We start from the raw sequence: 19,053 nt of genomic DNA, 5'->3' as shown, positions 1-19,053 counted from the left end.
GACCAAATCAGTTTGTAATAGATTTCACAAAAGGTCTACAATAGGGAAATGAACAACAAGTCCGTATCAACCTGTCGAAGGGAAATGAACAACAAGTCCGTATCAACCTGTCGAGTTCAGATGCGACAAGCGCCTAGTTTTGGTAGAGCGAGTCACAATTATGCATTAGATATTGACAACCCGCGGAAAGTAATCGAACAGAAGCAAATTGGACTTTTAAGAAGGATTCTCTCCATCGATTGTAAAGCAAGAGATGTCGTCATTGGCACGAGAAAAATTAAGGGTACCCCGTGTAACCGAGTGTTTAGTTCGTCAGGCCTCTCTGTCGCCAATGTCCTGTTTGTAAATCCAACATGTAGGCCTAGACATATCACCAGGGAGGAGAATGGAATTGTTGATTCGGTAAAAACCTTATGTGCCAATCTAAACCGGAAAAACCATAAACTATTGAAGCTTTTACTTTCACCCTTTTGATTGCTTTTTTTTATTCGTTCTCTGTGTATGATTTTTATTGCATATTTGTGTTGTCTGCTCCTTATTTGGAGGTTTTTTACAATAAATTATTATTATTATTATTATTATTATTATGCCGAATAATAATGCTCTCTGATTAACGGTGCAGCAAGCCCGACTGGCTGGGGACTGGTTACCCAACATTGGTTTGGGAGCATCCATTAAGTACGTATGCACGAAAATGCTGATTTTTGGAACCCCCTCCCGCCTGTATGCACCTTGTACGCAGTGCTTCAAACCCCCGTCCTCTGTTCGAGCATACTCGATTTATTACTCGATGAATTGCTTATTTTCCTTCCTGTGGCGCCACAGTCGGATCGGCGGGCGGACTGCGCATTAACCAAGGACGTTAGACAACAATGCCCCTTTTCAATTTATTTGATCACAGGATTCATGTGGAGCTGATTGGTTGATCTGCGACCTTATGCTATCGTGGTAAATTACATAATTTATATAGTGACAAACTTTAAATCCATTAATTAGGATAATTCATGCGAGTGACTGGCTCAACCGACTTGAGGATGGGGACTCGGTTGACATTTTCTTCCTAGATTATGCTAAAGCGTTTGATAGAGTGGCACATCAACGGCTGCTGTCCAAACTTGAGAGTTACGGCTTCTCGGCGAACACGATTGGCTGGATCAAGAGTTTCTTAGAGGAGAGAACGCAGAGGGCAAGACTAGCAGCATGTACGTCCTCATCGAGACCAGTACTGAGTGGTGTCCCTCAAGGGAGTGTGATAGGACCACTTCTTTTCCTGATATACGTAAATGACCTCCCGAACGAAGTGGCAAATGAATTACAAATGTTTGCAGATGATGCAACGGCGTATGGGGGTCGCAATTTCAGTAGAAACGGAGGCGGTATGCAGACTTGGGATCATGTGGTCAGGGATATGGCAGATGAGTTACAATCTGGACACGTGTAAACATATGAGATTGGGTAACAGGCCTCTTCAAAGTCAGTATCACTTAAGGAACCCGGATGGCTCACCACATTACCTAGAATCGGTCGAGATGGAGAAGAACCTAGGAATAATTGTAGACTTGAATCTGTCATTTGAACAACACATTGATAAAATCGTAAAGACTGCAAACGCAGCACTTGGAACTATGAAAAGGACGTTCAGCTACATGAATCACAGTATTTTCACCCTCCTATATAAAGAGCTTGTAAGAACTCATCTGGAGTATGGACAGGAAGTATGGAGCCCGGTAAAGAAAGGCTGTATAGACAAACTAGAGAAGGTCCAGCGTAGGGCAACGAAGCTTGTTAGAAACCTAAAAAACTTGCCTTATAAAGAACGATTAAGACGCCTCAAGTTGCCGAGTCTTCGACATAGGAGATTGAGGGGCGACATGATTATCTTGTTCAAAATAACACATGGATACTTAGAGACGAGGCTCGAAATACCATACAGCACAAACAGAAACCTCCGGGGCCATCCGCTCAAGCTGGAGCCAACCTGTTTCACAACCAGGGCAAGGTCTCACTTCATCACAAACAGGTCGGTGTCAGAGTGGAATAAGCTGTCAGAAGAGGTAGTCATGGCGCCATCCATCGAATGCTTCAAAAGCCGACTAGATAGCCACTGGGCAGCGAAGGACATCGTACTGATGATGGAAAGGTTGTTCTTAGTTCTAGCTATTATGTAATATGGAAACTGACTTAAATGTGTTGACGGTGTAAATATGTACATAAGTTTATTGGACACTTTACCCGCACTAGCATGCGTACTCCACCCAAAAAGATATGTTTTACTTGAGACAACTAACAGGAGGCAAAGACCCAGGAGGACCACGAAGCCGCTATTGATAATAATGATGATGACGATGATGATGATGAGTCACCCAAATAAGAAGTTAATAATAATTAGGTCATGATCCAGGGATGATGGCCTTTGCGTCGTTAATGAATGGGTATTTTGTCCTCTGACGGAGAAATTCGATGATGCGTCCAAATCCGAGCAATTTCTCAAGAGATTTCTTCGATATTTCGCTATTTTATCAATTTTAAAGTAGGTAAGCTAGTTTTGTTTGCAAACAATTCTTACGCGTGCCTGAAGAACCCATATCGAGGGAATCTTATGACCAAAAATTACCACCTAACAAGGTTCTACTTCCGTAAATGGAATGTTTTAAAGTTAAAAATCGCGGGTCCGGGCTCCTGGTAGTTTGTATTGTACATATATTACCCTACAGTTTGGTTATTCAACCGGTCGCTGGCGGGTGTATTCCTGTTTCGCCTATTCCTGTTCCGCCTATTCCTGTTTCGCCTATTCCTGTTTCGCCTAATTCCTGTTTCGCCTAATTCCTGTTTCGCCTATTCCTGTTTCGCCTAATTCCTGTTTAGCCTATTCCTGTTTAGCCTATTCAAATGTATTGCTAACCTCCCCACAGACGTAGGAATATGAACCGTCCCTTACTGACCGACCAAACCCGAGGAGAGCCACATATGTACGCATTGACGAACGCATGTTACGCCTCAAAGAACAATACGTCAATGGAGAGAGGGACATAATGAGTTACGTTGATGCCATCAGTTACCTTGTCTGACATAATATCATGATATGTATTTTCCACCTTGTTTGACTTTAAATGTGCTGTACCTACATGTATATTATAACATGGGTTTTACAGCTGATTTTGATCAAATAATTATGAGAATGTACAATATTATGTATTTTTATCAAAAACTCATGAATTCAGTTTTCATAAAATAAACGACTGCTTTACTCTACTTTATCTATTAGTTTTTACTGTGTGTCAGTATGGTCCTATGGTCCTATGGTCAAATAAGTCCCGGACTGTCCCCGCTTTCAAGGTGACTCTTTCAAAACAGTCATGGCATGGTTTGTTAACAAAGTTGATGGCATTTGATTAGTCAAATTGTCATCACATCGTTAACATCATCCAATTGTCCCCTCACATTTTCCCCATAAAATGGACATGCATCCCTAAGGTTCCCCGTGGGAGAGTCGATTTATTGTAGGGGTACTGGAAAGTAGGCGAAACAGGAATAGGCGAAACAGGAAATAGGCCAAACAGGAAATAGGCGAAAAAGGAATAGGCGGAACAGGAATAGGCGAATCAGGAATAGGCGAAACAGGAATTTTGTAGGCGAAACAGGAATAGGCGAAACAGGAATAGGCGAAACAGGCATAAACCCGCTGGCGCGGTGACCGGCAAGCTATTTATAGTAATGGCGAAAGTGGTTTCCCCAAAAGTAAAAATCGCCAAGCTAATGTCCATGTAACGCTGACAATGGCACACACGTGGGAAAACGGGGGGGGGGAAGGAGGGGGTCTATTTAGGCCTATTAGGCTATATATACCATGATACAGAACTGGACCAGGAGATCTATAGCTTGTATGACAGTCTGCTGTTAAGCCTGAAGTACTGTGGACCCAAATAAAAATCACATACTAGTATATAGATCAGTCATACCACACGTATGCCTATTTTGGCCAAAACCAAATACTTCAGTTATTACATCCAAGTTAAAGGGCTCCGCCATTCGTAATTAGTCTACTGGTGGTGCAGTTAAATAGAAACCCACTTATACACAATGCCGTAGTGCAGTTATTGTAAATGCCCGTCCCTTTCCCGCAAAACTCCTAATTTATTCCGGATACGGAACTACAAACATTTCTGTGCATGCGCTGTGAAGTGGTTCTCCATGCACGCTTTTGCCACTGCGTGATTTTTATGGCTGTCTGAGCCCTTCGACTTCCGCCAATTTACGTATCATAAAATGAGAACCAAAGAGGTTAGTATAGCCAGAAAGGCTTTAAAAGATGCATAAGAAACCCCTCCTCCCATGCAACTCGTATATTTCCAGTGACAACTTGGTCATAAGTGCCTTTGAAGCCTCTTTTGTGACGGCCTTCCGACGGTCCCTCATCGCTAGTGGATGCTGGATTGCGTCAAATCGCAGTCCGTGAGATGCGGCTCTTAAAATAAGCTTGTTATCGGTTCCTTGGCCTACTGTAGGGCCTTTTATTAACTACGGGGCATCGTACAACATGTTGATCATATTTAGTGGGATCTGGCTCCCTTTGGAGGCCTATTTTGCAGAGATTTTCCAAGCCAGTGTGGCTGTTTTAGTTTCATTTCGTATTGCGAGGAGGCAGCACTAGTCGGCCGTCCCAGTGCGCGACCATGTGCTTCGTCTGTGACGTCACTGTCTTCGTCCTGTCACAACCAGCTGGTTGTGCCTTGGTTGTGCCTGTCTTTCTGGCACCAAGACAAGTCTTTGACAAGGAATAATCAACAATCACATGTAAAATAATATAATTAAGGAGTCTTCTCTGCATATTTTAGATTTATTTAGTTTTTATTGTCAGTTTCTTATGTCCGCACATTTTTGTATCTTTTCAGATTTTACGCATTAGTATTACAGTCTCAATGTTGTAAACTCCAGTTCTCGTTCGTTATTTTGTCGAAGGGCCAGAGGCAGCTACAGTTATTATGAATAGGAATTTGATGAAACTTTATATTTATAGTACATATTTTTATATATGTCTCCGATTCTGTCTACAGAAAGGCAATGATGAAATTTATATAATGTACAGTAGAACCTCTCTATTAAGGACACCTTCGGGACCGGTGTGACATATTGTCCTACATGGACGTTTAGGTTGTAAAGTTGCCACAAGGTGGCTCCACTGGTATGAGTATCTGAAAAACATGGCTGTTCCTTGTTTATATCACGAGTGTGTCGTTCTTGTATGAATCTCCCCATCGTAAAAGGATCCCTGCCTCCCAAGACGTTACATGGTGTCAGGTGGTAAGACTAGAACCTAAAGATAGATGTCAACCAGTTATTTGATAGAATTACTAGGTTTGAAACATGCTTGATACTCATGAAATATGTTGAGGGTTAAAAAAACAAGATCCAAGACATTAAAAAAATTCTTATAATAAAGTCATTATTTAGTTATTTCAATTTTCAATTTAAACTATTTGAATTTCCCACCACACACAACTTTAGATTAGTTCCACATGTGGCCGCTAGGGATTTTTTGATGACGTAGATCAGGCTAGTCAGAACAAAGCAAGATGGCTTCCGCATACAGTTCAGAGAGTGAGAGCAGTGAATTTGAGGATGTTTTGGTCGATACAGAAGGATATTTAAACGTTGAGCCGTACATGTTCGAGCCATTAATATCACTAGATCATAATGAGAGTGATCATTCGGACGAAAGTGATGAGGAAGTGGAGGATGAACGTATAAATTTGTCTGTATTACCTTACTTTATTAAAAGGTATATCGTAGCTTTGAATTAGAAATACATTATGATAGTTTAAGTATTGTATAAATTGATGTATTTGATGCAATTTTCTGTAAAAAGAATTGAATTTGAAAAATTAATTAAGTTCTATAAATTTGCCTAAATTGTCTAGAAAACCTAATTGGACCATATTTGTGGGGTCTATGTTTTTAGCTCACCTCTTAGCAGAGGTGAGCTTATCCCATACCGTGGCGTCCGTCGTCCGTCGTCGTCGTCGTCCGTCGTCCGTTAGCAGGGCACGTTTCGTAACTGTTAGAGCTATTGAGTTGAAACTTGGTACACATGTACCCTTATGTAATGACACCTTGGAGACCAAGTTTTGGTCCGATTCGTTTCATGGTTTGGCCACCAGGGGGCCAAACGTTAAAAGTGAAAATATGCAATATCTCCCTTAATAGTAGTCGGGAAATTTTGAAAAAAATATGGTAGGTACTTCTAGCAAAGGTGCATCATATATCCTCCGGGTTTTTGATTTGACCTCCTTTTCAAGGTCACAGAGGTCAAATGGTGTAAATTGGCCGTTAGGATGTAACGATGGCACGTTTCTAAACTGCAATGACTATTGATACCAAATTTGGTACACATTTACCCCTTAGTCAGGTGATCTCAGGGACTGAAGTTTGGTCCAATATGATTCACCACTTGACCACCAGGGGGCAAAATCCAAAAACCTTAAAAATGTGATTATTCCTTAACTTCTTGCCCGATTGCCACCAATTTGATATCATGGGTACATCTAACCACCATACAGTATATGTCGCACAGGTTTTTAATTTGACCTTCTTGTCAAGGTCACAGAGGTCAAATGGCGTAAATTCGCCGTCAGGCCGTAACTATGGCACGTTTCTTAACTGCAATGACTATTGATCACAAATTAAGTACACATGTACCCCTTGGTCAGGTGATCTCAGGTACCGAAGTTTGGTGCGATCTGATTTGCCGTTTGGCCTCCAGGGAGGGGGCCAAATCCTAAATTCTTCAAAATGCCATTATTCCTAGTAATGACTTGCCCGATTGGCACCAATTTTATATCATAGGTACATCTAATTCTAACAACCATTCAATGTGTCATCCGGGTCTTCTTTGATTTGACCTACTTTTCAAGGTCACAGAGGTCGAATGTACTGTAAATTGGCCATTTTGGGGAAATTGTAATTGCTTGGACCTACATCAAACCTAACACTACATGACACAATACAATGCTCTTTAGCCATCTTTCCTCCACATGAGGTGAGCACAATGGCCCTGGCCATTTCATTATTTTTGGCATTGATCCTGTTTCCCCACTTCATGAATAAGCTGAAATAACACTTTCTAGATGTGAGATTTGACTTCTAAAATAAATGTAACCGGTTTTCCCAAAAAATTAAAATATTTAATCAAAATATTTTTTGGAATACAATTAACTCATTTATCATGGGCAAAAGTATGCTTTCATACTTGAACATTAAAAATGTCATTGAAAAACAGACTTCATATATCAATTTTAAGAGCATTATATGTGTCCTCCCAAGTAGGGCAATAGCCTGAACTACATCACAACTTTGGTGAACCCGCCGCCTGGCTCTAACAAGCCAGTTGCAAGCCTGATTAGGTGATCTAGTTGTCAAACACCTGAAAGGCTATATCTTCAAAATGGATAGAGCAAATTGCATGGGGTTTTCTGTATTATATAAATTGTTAGGTGCACTTTTATAATCGTCTTACAGCAGGAAATGGCAAAATACCTTGAGTTATGGCCTTTAAGGCTTGTCAGGATATTACAATAAAGAATAAGTCAGTTCCCGTTCTACGTTGAATGCAAACACATGTTCCCTTCTTTTATTCCTTTCTCTAATGTTACCATCATGCCGGACTCTGCTGACTCTGCTAGCTCTACCACGAATCCAACAGGTTATGGACAGCAGCACGCTCCCACTGCGCAAGGGAGATTTAACCGGTTAATTTTTGACGGAGATGAGAGGAGATACGAACGAATGGGAGGTGAAGTTTTTGGGTTACATGAAGATACAAAAACTGAAGGATGCAATAACTGCGGATCCCACGGACGCGGAAGGCCAAGCTAAAAATGAACTTACATATGCGGAATTAATTCAATTCCTAGACGACAAAAGTTTGAGCCTGGTAATGAGGGATGCTGCGGACAACGGACGGAAGGCTCTCAGGATTCTGCGAGAGCACTATGCGGGCACGGGAAAGCCCAGGGTGATTGCGCTCTACACGGAGTTGACTTCGTTGGTAAAGGTTTCCGGGAAGACAATCACAGACTATGTGATTCGGCGGAAAATGCAGCGTGCGCATTGAAAAATGCAGGAGAGACTGTCCAGGACAGTTTACTGATCGCTATGGTTCTGAAGGGACTACCAGAATCGTACAAACCGTTCGTTGTGTGTGTCACACAGACTGACAAAAAGCAGTCATTCACGGAGTTCAAGGGGGCACTCCGTAGTTTCGAGGACACGGAAAAGGCCAGAAGTTCGGGTAGTGAAGACACCGTGATGAGAGTGTTCCATGGTGCGCCTCATTCAAACCCAGGATGGAATCCGAATATCGAATGTTTCTCGTGTGGGAAAACAGGACATATTTCACGGAAATGTCCGACCAAGAAACCGAATGCGCAGAGCGGATTTTCGGCGGGAAAATGGTGCTCGCAATGCAAGTCATCGTCGCATAACGAAAGCAACTGCAGAAAAAAGAAAAGGAATGCTAAGGAATCGGTAAAAGTCGTATCGGACATGGAGGACAGGAATGCCCATGATCAAGGTAACGAACACTCATTTCATTCTTTTGCCTTCAAAGCAGCTGACCAAAGCTGTGAGCTGAAAAGAGACGCTTTGCTGGTCGATTGCGGTGCGACAACGCACATCCTGACTGATGAATCAAGGTTCAAGACGTTTGATTCGAGATTTGTGCCTGAGAGACACTACATCGAGTTGGCGAATGGCACAAAGTCCAATAATGTGGCTAAGAAGCGAGGTGACGCTACGGTCACACTGATGGACAGATCCGGGAAGAAATCCGAAATTTTGTTGAGAAACGCGTTGTTCATACCCTCGTACCCACAGGATATCTTTTCTGTGGATGCCGCTACTCGGGGAGGTGCCAAGATTCTGTTCCATGACGACAGGGCGGAATTGGTACACAAAAGTGGAACGATCTTTGATATCAAGAAACACGAAAGACTATACTACCTTGATATGCATGACTACCGCAGGGACGAAATCGCATCGATCACAGATAACGTGTGTGTCACACGTGATATTAAGGCGTGACACGAGATTTTAGGACACTGCAATCTTGAAGATGTGCAGAAACTTCCGGACTTGGTCGATGGCATGAACATCATTAATGTAAAATCAGGACCTGGGGACTGTGATGTATGTGTTATGGGTAAAATGTGTAAAACAAGAAGTAGGGTCCCCAGGACACGTGCGACTGTCCCATTAGAAATGGTGCACACAGATCTTACTGGGCCCATTGAGCAAGAGTCGTCCGAGGGTTTTAGGTATGCGATGGTCTTCACAGATGACTACTCAGGATTCGTGTTTGTATATTTCCTGAAGAGCAAGAGTGATGCAGTCAAAGCTACTGAGAGATTTCTGGCTGACTCTGCTTTTCTTGGAAATGTCAAATGCATGCGTAGTGACAATGGTACAGAGTACACCTGTGAAGCCTTCGCATCACTCCTCAGAAGGAACAAAATAAGGCATGAGAAAAGTGCGCCTTATTCCCCGCACCAGAATGGGACCGCCGAACGCTACTGGAGGGTGTTATTTGAAATGGGTCGATGCTTATTGATCCAAGCAAAACTTGGTAAAGAAATGTGGCCATATGCAGTGATGGCGGCTGCATATATTCGTAACAGGTGTTACAAAAAACGGGTAGAACAGACCCCGTATTTCGCCTTGACGGGTAGAAAGCCAAATTTGGCTCACATGAGAGTGTTTGGCTCAGAATGCTACGCTTACAGGCAAGACAAGAAGAAGCTGGACCCCAGGTGCACAAAAGGTATCTTTGTTGGGTATGATCGTGCGAGTCCAGCATACTTGGTGTATTTCCCAGAAACAGGAAAGGTCATGAAGCATCGTGTGGTGAAGTTTGTTTCCACCACACCCACTCCTGAGAGTTCCAGTGATGAGTCATCAACTGAAGTGTCGTATGAGGATGACGACATGTTCTTTGGGCGAGGCGGTGATGTTGGCTCAGAGCCCTCCGCCGAAAATGTATCAGTTGCAGATGAGGTTGAGAATGTACCTGATGAATCATCAGATGAAACTATGCCTGAAACTGATGACATACGTGTTGAAAATGCCACACCCATTTTGAGAGAGTCCAACCCTGAGTTAGGTTGTGAAATCCCTAAAATCAGGAAACCCCCTAGTAGGGAGAGGAAGCCTCCCCCCGTACCTCCAGGAAAATTATGTAACAGGCATGGATTCTTCTGATGATGATGATCAGGTCAAGATGAATGTTGATCAGGTGTACAAGGTCGTTTCATCAATTCCACAGAGCTATAGAGAGGCCACGAGGTCTCCAGATGCCGGTAGTTGGCAGGAAGCTATGAAAGATGAGATGAATTCTTTGGAAGTAAATGACACTTTCATTTTGACCCCATTGCCAAAAGGCAGGAAAGCAGTGGGGGGTAGGTGGGTGTATGCAATCAAAGAAGATGCATTGGGCGCGAAAACCTACAAGGCCAGGTTTGTTGCCAAAGGTTAGTCAGGTAGAAGGCGTTGACTACCAAGAAACTTTTGCTCCAACAGCAAGTTTCACTGCAGTTCGTACCCTCATGCAGATGGCAGCTCAGGAAGGGCTAATCTCACATCAGATGGATGTAAAAACAGCTTACCTTGATGCTCCCATTGATTGTGAGGTATATGTTGACCAGGCTGAGGGATTTGAGGTCCCAGCTGATCCTGCTAAGCCGGTAGGAAGATTAGTGTATAAGCTGAACAAATCCCTGTATGGTCTGAAGCAATCAGGCAGAAACTGGAACAGCTTGTTGCATGGTTACCTCATTGAGGATAAATTCGCTCAGAGTCAAGTTGATCCATGTGTGTATGTTAGAAAAACTGAGCAAGATTTGGTGATTATCATTGTGTGGGTAGATGATCTGATTATCGCGGCAAGCAGCGATACTGTAATGACGAGTGTGAAAGATCAGCTGAAACAGAAATTTGTTCTGAAGGACCTGGGGAAACTTGCATATTTCCTTGGCATCGATTTCGAGCAAGGAAATGGGTGTGTCAAGATGAATCAGAAGAGGTACTTGACCAAACTACTTGAAAGGTTTGGGATGTCAGATTGTAAGCCTAGATGTACTCCGTCAGAACAGAAATTAACTGTGGATGAAAATGATGAAAGGGCTGACCCTCGTTTGTACAGGGAGATCATTGGCAGTCTCATCTACCTCATGACATACACCAGACCAGATATATGCTGGGTGGTCACCAAACTGTCCCAGTATGCATCCAAGCCCCTACAAGGGCACATGACTGCGGCAAAACATGTCTTAAGGTATTTGAAGGGTACCATTGACTATGAACTTTGCAACAGTAGATGTGAGAATGGTCTTTCTCTCACTGGGTATAGTGATGCTGATTGGGCATCGTCCCCTGAGGACAGGAGGAGTACAACTGGGTACTGTTTCGCACTGACTAAAGAAGGTGCGCCAATTTCTTGGAAGTCAAGAAAACAACCGACAGTAGCATTGTCGTCGTGTGAGGCCGAGTATATTGCCTTATCTGCTACTGTCCAGGAGAGTCAATTTCTGACTCCAATGTTGCGGGATGTTGATGTTGATGGTGAATATGAGCCAGCGTTGATATATGAGGATAACCAAGGTACAATTGCCCTGGCGCGCAATCCTGTAAACCGCCAACGCTCCAAGCACATAGACATCCGTTATCACTACATCCGATCTGCTTTAAGCGGTGGAAAAATCCAGAAGTATTAAGGTAGCAGGAAGGGTTGGGCGTTTGTGGTTTCTGAGTCTGAGGGGGTTGGTGTCTGTTGACTGTGCTTTAAGAGAGACTAGGCATGGTGCCAGTCTCTCTTAAAGCACAGTCAACAGGCATTTGGTCTCAGTATTTGGGTTTTGATTGCCATGACTGTACCCCTGTAAAAGTCAGAGGAGGAGAAGTTTGGAATGATGAAAGCATTGAAGAAGAAGAAATGTTATTATTGAGGAAAGCAAAATTTATTATGAGACTAGGAGGCAGTGTCCTGACTTGATTATTTTGAAAATGGCGGTCTGAACACATTAAAAGGTGGAACATGGCATTTTATCGACTTTGAAGTGTTCCGCAGTTAAAGGGAGACTATAGGCAGCAGCTAGGTAGGCAAGATAAAGTCATACAAATTTGCCAATAGGGGTCAGTCATATCTCTAGGCATGGCGCCAGTCTCTCTTAAAGCACAGTCAACAGGCATTTGGTCTAAGTATTTGGGTAAGTACAGAATCAAGGCAGCTCAGAGAGCAATGATTGAACGATGCTGTGGACAAGTCCAAGGATACTGCATCAGTCACGACCAACTTCTCATCAGAAAGCGTCACCACCAGCATATTCAATGTTCAGTTCCAACCTGTACCAGTCCAATGCACGCCTGTCATGGTCAGCAGTGGTCAGCTTAGCGCGATATGGAACATTCTTCCGAAACTCAAGCGAGGGAAGTCTGCTCATTAGCCTATCTCGCGCACTGCTCCTTCTTGTCAAACATCGTAGTGAAATCGTGGTACAGTGGGGCGTCCTCGAGGATTGCAGCTGGTCGGACAGACGTGAGGTGGAATGTGGGCGGCTGCACTTCTTCGTTGATGTGCGATGGCAGATAGCACAGTTGTTGCGTTGCATGACAGCTGAAAGTGAATGTGATATCATAGAACTGAGGCATTTGCAATGAGACTATAGGTGAAGTAGAAGCAAGGAGTGAAATGGGCCATCTTCCAGTGACTAATATACAGAGTAAGGGCACTGGGTGTTGTTAGATTCAGCATTGAATGTATTCCTCATACAAGCGTGAATAGTGTGGACATACAGTGAGAGGTGAGAGACCCCTATTGACTACTTCTTGTAACTTTATCTTGGATATTATATTAGTATTGAACTTCTAGCCATGGAATATGAAGAAATTGAAGTTGTAGGCATGGAATATGAAAAATTATTCAACGGTGAAAGACATTATTCCATGAGGCTTTGCCGTGATCGCAAAGGACGCGACGCGATTGGTTCACATGCTAATGAGGTATGAATGATAATGATAATTACCTCTATAATGCTACTTGGATAGCGACTGTGTCGTTGATTGCAACAGTGGTCTATGTCAATGTGTGCCTGTAATGTCAATGAAGAATGATGAGGTGATGACGATAGTGCAATTATTAAATATTGGCAAGAGATCATACTACAACATAGGTCTTGTTTTTGACAGATGACTGTGCGACATTCCCATTGGGTCTTGTTAGAGTCGGCGCTGCATGTATTCCTTGTACAAGCTTGAATAGTTGTGACGGACTTTGAGGGGTGAGAGACCCCTATCGGCTACTTCGGCTAACTTTATCTTGCCTACCTAGCTGCTAGCAATAGTGCCCCTTTATCAAGACTGAAACCCACTGTGCGGGGCTAAGAAATTACCTTTATAATCCTAGTTGGATAACCACTGTGTAGATGATTTGAAGAGTGCTCTGTGGATGTGTGCCTGTAATGTCAATGAAAGTATGATGAGGTGATGACGATAGTGGAATGACGAAATATTGGAAAGAGATCTATTCCTAGAAGAACATATGTCCTGTTTTGACTAGGTGGCGCATTTTAGAATCAGCAGTGAGCACTGTGTGTAACATGGTGGAGGCAGCGGAGATAATAACTGTGTCGAAAGTATTGTTATAGGGCCTTCCCTAGACCCATGGGGTTAAATTTACAATCCACGATTGAAAAGACGTAGTTTGATCGCATTCAACTATAAATCCATTGAACAGTTGTGTTCCTTTAGTCAACCGATGACCTTTTGTTGGGCCATGATCGGGGATTGTAAACTGTAAATGTATTATGGACTGGGAGACGGGGGAAACACAAGTGAAATAGACCAAAACAAGTGATTTTGGGGCTTTGGTTTAGACGTATGCCCCACATGCGCCATGCGGGATTATACGGTTCATGTGAACTTGTTGACATCTACATGATCTAGTGCTGTTATTGGTCATGGCACATGGTAGGCCTAATCATCATGGCTATATGTTTCAGGAAAAGCTCGGAGTAAAATGAACTGCCGATGAATAATGATGTTGTTCATGTTTACCATGTTTACTAGTACATAGCCATAGGGTATGCACTGGCCAGTGCACTTTCTGCACGTCGTCATGGTCATGTACGTGATACCGTAACCTTGCATATTTTGTTTTTTGAATGCGCATGCTTTTTGGGCAAAATCACTTGTACCAACACTAATGAATAATGTCTTCTTATCCCTATGACTCCATACACAGTGAGGGCATTGTCCCATTCCCATCAAATGGTAACTTATTGTACCGTATTCGGGTGGAAGTTGGGGAGCAGATACCTACCGTTGCACGCCTGTCATAATCAGTAGTGATGAGCTTAGCGCGATATGGAACATTCTTCAGAAACTCAAGCGAGGGAAGTCTGCTCATTAGCATATCTCGCGCACTGCTCCTTCTTGTCAAACATCGTAGTGAAATCGTAATGGAAAACATCTGGCTTTGCGCCAGACGTTGAGACTAATAAGTGAAGAACTAATAGGTAAAGAACTTCTACTTGCGCGAGACTGCTCTGATAAAATTATCATTGCAGAGACTACGGTGACGTACACATATATTTTTTACAATCAAAAATGCCCTCAAAAGACGACATGGAATGATTATTTTATTGATATTTCCTACTATATACCTTCCAATTATCACTTTATACAAATAGATCGGCGTTAGGTCGCATGCTTTTCTTTCCTGGTGACCCTATAAAGCAAAATAGTTGCAACCCCGTAAATGCGCTATAAGTCCAATAATAAGTGACGGTGACCCGTTATAAATGTTTCGCCAGCTTCGCTTTTTTGCCGCTACGCGGCGCGTTGGGCCCTTGCGTCAAGCTTAAGTATTGTCCCACTGCCAGTATGATCGCAGATGTCATGACAAAGCCAGCCACAAGATTCAAGTTAGAAGGTTTTAAGAAATTCCTGTTTGATTAGGAATAAGATGGTTTGGCGCTTTAATAGAGACTTGAAATAATCCCAGCTCAAACCATGGAGCTCAAACTAAGTCTTAGATAGATGATTAGGACCGCAATGGAGCCTAATTACGTGTGTAGTAGGATGTTTAGTTAGAAAATCTTTAATAGCATTTGAACAGATTTACTTAGTACTTTGATGTTTTGTTTCCAAGGGTTTTTGAAGTTAAAGACACAAGTGCATTATTTAGAGATTATTCCTAGAAAGTTTCGATCAAGTGGGGGTGTTAGAATATGGTGATCTCCTTCCTATACTGTAAGGTGCTGCCACCTATGTTTGCTCATTATATATTCATGTATGCAAGTGATTACCGTTGAGGCTTGTCAGGATATTACAATAAAGAATGAGTCAGTTCCCGTTCTACGTTCAATGCAAACACATGTTCCCTTCTTTTATTCCTTTCTCTAATGTTACCATCATGCCGGACTCTGCTGACTCTGCTAGCTCTACCACGAATCCAACAGAGCGTTTCGTGGCTGAGGTGGAAATGGGCCCAAGAAACCTCAACAAGTGACGCTTTCGCCGTTTTGTTTTTCTCGAAACCGGTGCGGTTTCTGAGTGTCCAACCCTGTTTGCGGGTTTTGTTGGCGCACCAAGCGTGCCTGACTATAGCATTTGCGTGGACAATCATGTGATGTAAGTATAGATGCCATAGCAAGCATCTTTTTAGTGTTCTGATCGAAGTGGATCAGGTATTTTGGGTGCTAACTGCCACGCCTCCTCCACCCCGGGCATATTTTCCCGCTATCTTGGTTACGTGACCCTTTGTTCTCTTTAAAGTAAAAATAAGTCCCTTTCTGCCTTGTCTAAAGACATAAGATGTATGTTAAGATGTTGAGAAGACAGTTCTGTAGTTCCTGGGACCAACTTGCTGTTCCCAGTGGTTAATTTAAACATTTGCAGTGGCTGTATGGGGCTGCCACCTGCCATCTATTGAACTGAATGTCCTGTCCGGCTTGTCCTGCTTTACAGTAGTGTCACAACCTTGTCTTCCATGTGGATGTTTTTAGAGAAGTTTTTCCTAGTTTGTTTTGGTAACTTTGATGATATGTATGACAATATTACTGGCCCTTTTGTTAGGTCAAGTGGATCTCCTGGCCCTGTTTTGATAGTTGTATTATTTGACTAGTGTTAAGACATTGTTTGTCGCTTGTTTTTACAGTTGAATCCTCATCATCATCATCATCATCATCATCATTATCATCATCATCATTATCATCATTATCATCATCATCATCATCATCATCATCATCATCATCATCATCATCTTCATCATCTTCATCGTTATGTTCGTCATCAAGTTTGTACGAATAAAGATCAAAGGAAGAAGACGGATAGTTTCTACACTTTTATTCACGCAAATTGCACTGGGGTTGAAGACCCCCCACTACAAGTTTACCATTTGGTTAGATGCTGCTGAGAAACCAAAGAAAGTCAATACACTGCTGCATGTGATGGGAGATGAGGGAATAGAGATATACAATAACTTCGAATGGGCAGCTGATCCCCGTGAGGACAAAACAGACTTTGACACTGTAGTTAAAAAATTTGAGACTCACTGCCAAGTGAGGGACCCCCAGCTTATGCTCCGGGAAGAATTCTGGTTCAATTTCAATCGTCCAGAGGGAGAACCTTTCGATAATTTCCTGAATGACGTCAAGTCACGTGCAGCAGAATGCAAGTTTGCTGACCAGAATCAAGCCATTCGAGATAAATTGGTGTTCTCATGCCTGTCACAAGAAGTGAAGAAACGTCTCTATCGGGATGGTGCAAAACTGACACTGGAGGATGCAATACGCGTTTGTAGGCTTCACGAAAGCAGAAAAAAAGAAATGAACGTGGTAAAACGATCAGCGACCCCCAGGCAAAAGTCGGTTGAAGTAGATGCTGTTAAAACATCGGTAAATCGCCAGAGACAACAGACTGCGAATAAAACAAGGCCCAACAACCCAGATTGCACACGGCAAAAAGTGTCGTAATTGCACATTGCCAAATCACTTCTCAGCTTTTTGTCACACTTCACGAGGACAAGGATAAGGCCGAGGCAAGCGCGGACATGGTCGAGGATTCGGGAGAGGTCGCGGAGTGCATGAAGTGCAACTAGGTCATGATGATGATCAACTTTATTCGCACACAGACTCTTTTTATATAGAAGCAGTAAACCTAGGTGGCATCACTGGTAGGTCTAATGATCATGATGATACTGAATCCCAGAATGCATGGTACACTGAGGTCAAGATTGGAAATGCGCGTGTACGGGCAAAACTTGACACGGGTGCCGAGGCATGCGTTATGCCAAGTTAAAAAATGTGAGGGACGTACCAAAACTCGAACATTCCAAAATAAAGCTACGTGGTTATGGTGGCGCCACAGTGCAACACAATGGTAAACTTGCGCTTACATGTGAAGTAGCAAACAAGAAAGGAACTTTTGACTTTTATGTAGCTAATGTGAACTCGCCAACTGTGCTAAGCCTGCAGGCCTGCAAAGAACTCGGTTTAGTCCAGCAAGGACCCGCTTTCAACATAGCAACTGTTGAATGTTCGGATGTAAACGCGAAGCGCATAGTAGAACAATGTGCGAATGTATTCACTGGGCTTGGAAAGTTTTCTGAGCCATATCACATCGAGTTGGACCCTAATGCTCAACCAGTTGTCCATGCCCCGCGGAAAGTGCCCATAAGCCTGCTTCCAAAGCTGAAAGCAACTCTGAGCCGTCTTGAAAAAATGAGGTCATCGAAAAAGTGAGCGAACCTACCGATTGGGTGAACAGTTTAGTAATTGTGGAAAAAAAAGATGGGTCTCTGCGTCTGTGTCTAGACCCAAAAGACTTAAATCGTGCCATTAAGCGCGAACGGTTTCACATAAGCGCTCCACAGGATGTGATCGATAGAATAGGCGCGAAGAAATTCTACACAGTGCTTGATATGAAAGATGCGTACTGGCACGTGCCGCTAGACGAGGAAAGTTGTCGTCTTACTACGTTTAACACGCCATTTGGCAGGTTTTGCTTAAAACGCATGCCATTTGGCATATCGCCAGCCAGTGAGATCCTGCAAAAACGTAATCAGCAAACATTCGGAGACATAGAAGGTGTTCACTTCATTGCCGACGACATGATAATTGGCGCAGATGACGATCATGACATTCTCCTAAGAAAGGTTCTCCAACGCGCTAAGGAGAACAACGTTAAGTTCAATTTACCAAAGCTACAGCTGAAAAGGCCGTCTGTATCGTATGCCGGCCAAGTAGTTAGCCGCGAGGGACTAAAGCCCGACGTAACCAAAATCCGTGCGATATCTGAGATGCCAGCACCAACTGATGTTGAAGGAGTTAGACGATTCCTTGGAATTCTGAACTATTTGTCGTCATTCATTCCGGATATGGCGACATTGACTGCCCCGATTTGTGTATTGCTCAGAAAGGACACACCCTTTGTGTGGGGTCCAGAACAGGAAGAGGCAATGACTGTTCTAAAAACTGTGCTTATGAACAAACCAGTGCTGAAATTCTTTGATCCAAGTAAACAGTCAATCATTCAGTGCGATAGTTCATCTTCAGGGCTTGGAGCCTGCCTGCTCCAAGATGGCCACCCAATAGCTTATGCATTGCGCTCCCTAAGCGAAGCTGAAACAAACTATGCGCAGATAGAAAAAGAGATGTGCGCAATACTCTTTGCCGCTGAGAAATTCCACCATCTGATTCACGGTCGCTCAGTTATAGTACACTCGGATCATAAACCGCTTGAGCACATCGCCAAGAAACCGCTCCACAAAGCGCCACCTCGACTACAACTTATGCTACTCCGAGCCATGAAATATGATCTGACAATCAAATATACTCCGGGAAAAGAAATGCATGTCGCCGATGCATTGAGTAGAGCGTATAAACAAGTGAACTGTGACCCTGAAAGTGAACAACAGCATGCCGAATATGAGAAACGTGTACATGATCTTGTAACCAGCCTGCCGGTCTCTGACACCAGGAGAAAGGAGTTAGTCACAGCGACAGC

The sequence above is a fragment of the Lineus longissimus genome, chromosome 11 (assembly GCF_910592395.1).
Source record: "Lineus longissimus chromosome 11, tnLinLong1.2, whole genome shotgun sequence".
Classification (NCBI taxonomy): Eukaryota; Metazoa; Nemertea; class Pilidiophora; order Heteronemertea; family Lineidae; genus Lineus; species Lineus longissimus.
Note: the sequence above shows the minus strand (reverse complement) of the source record.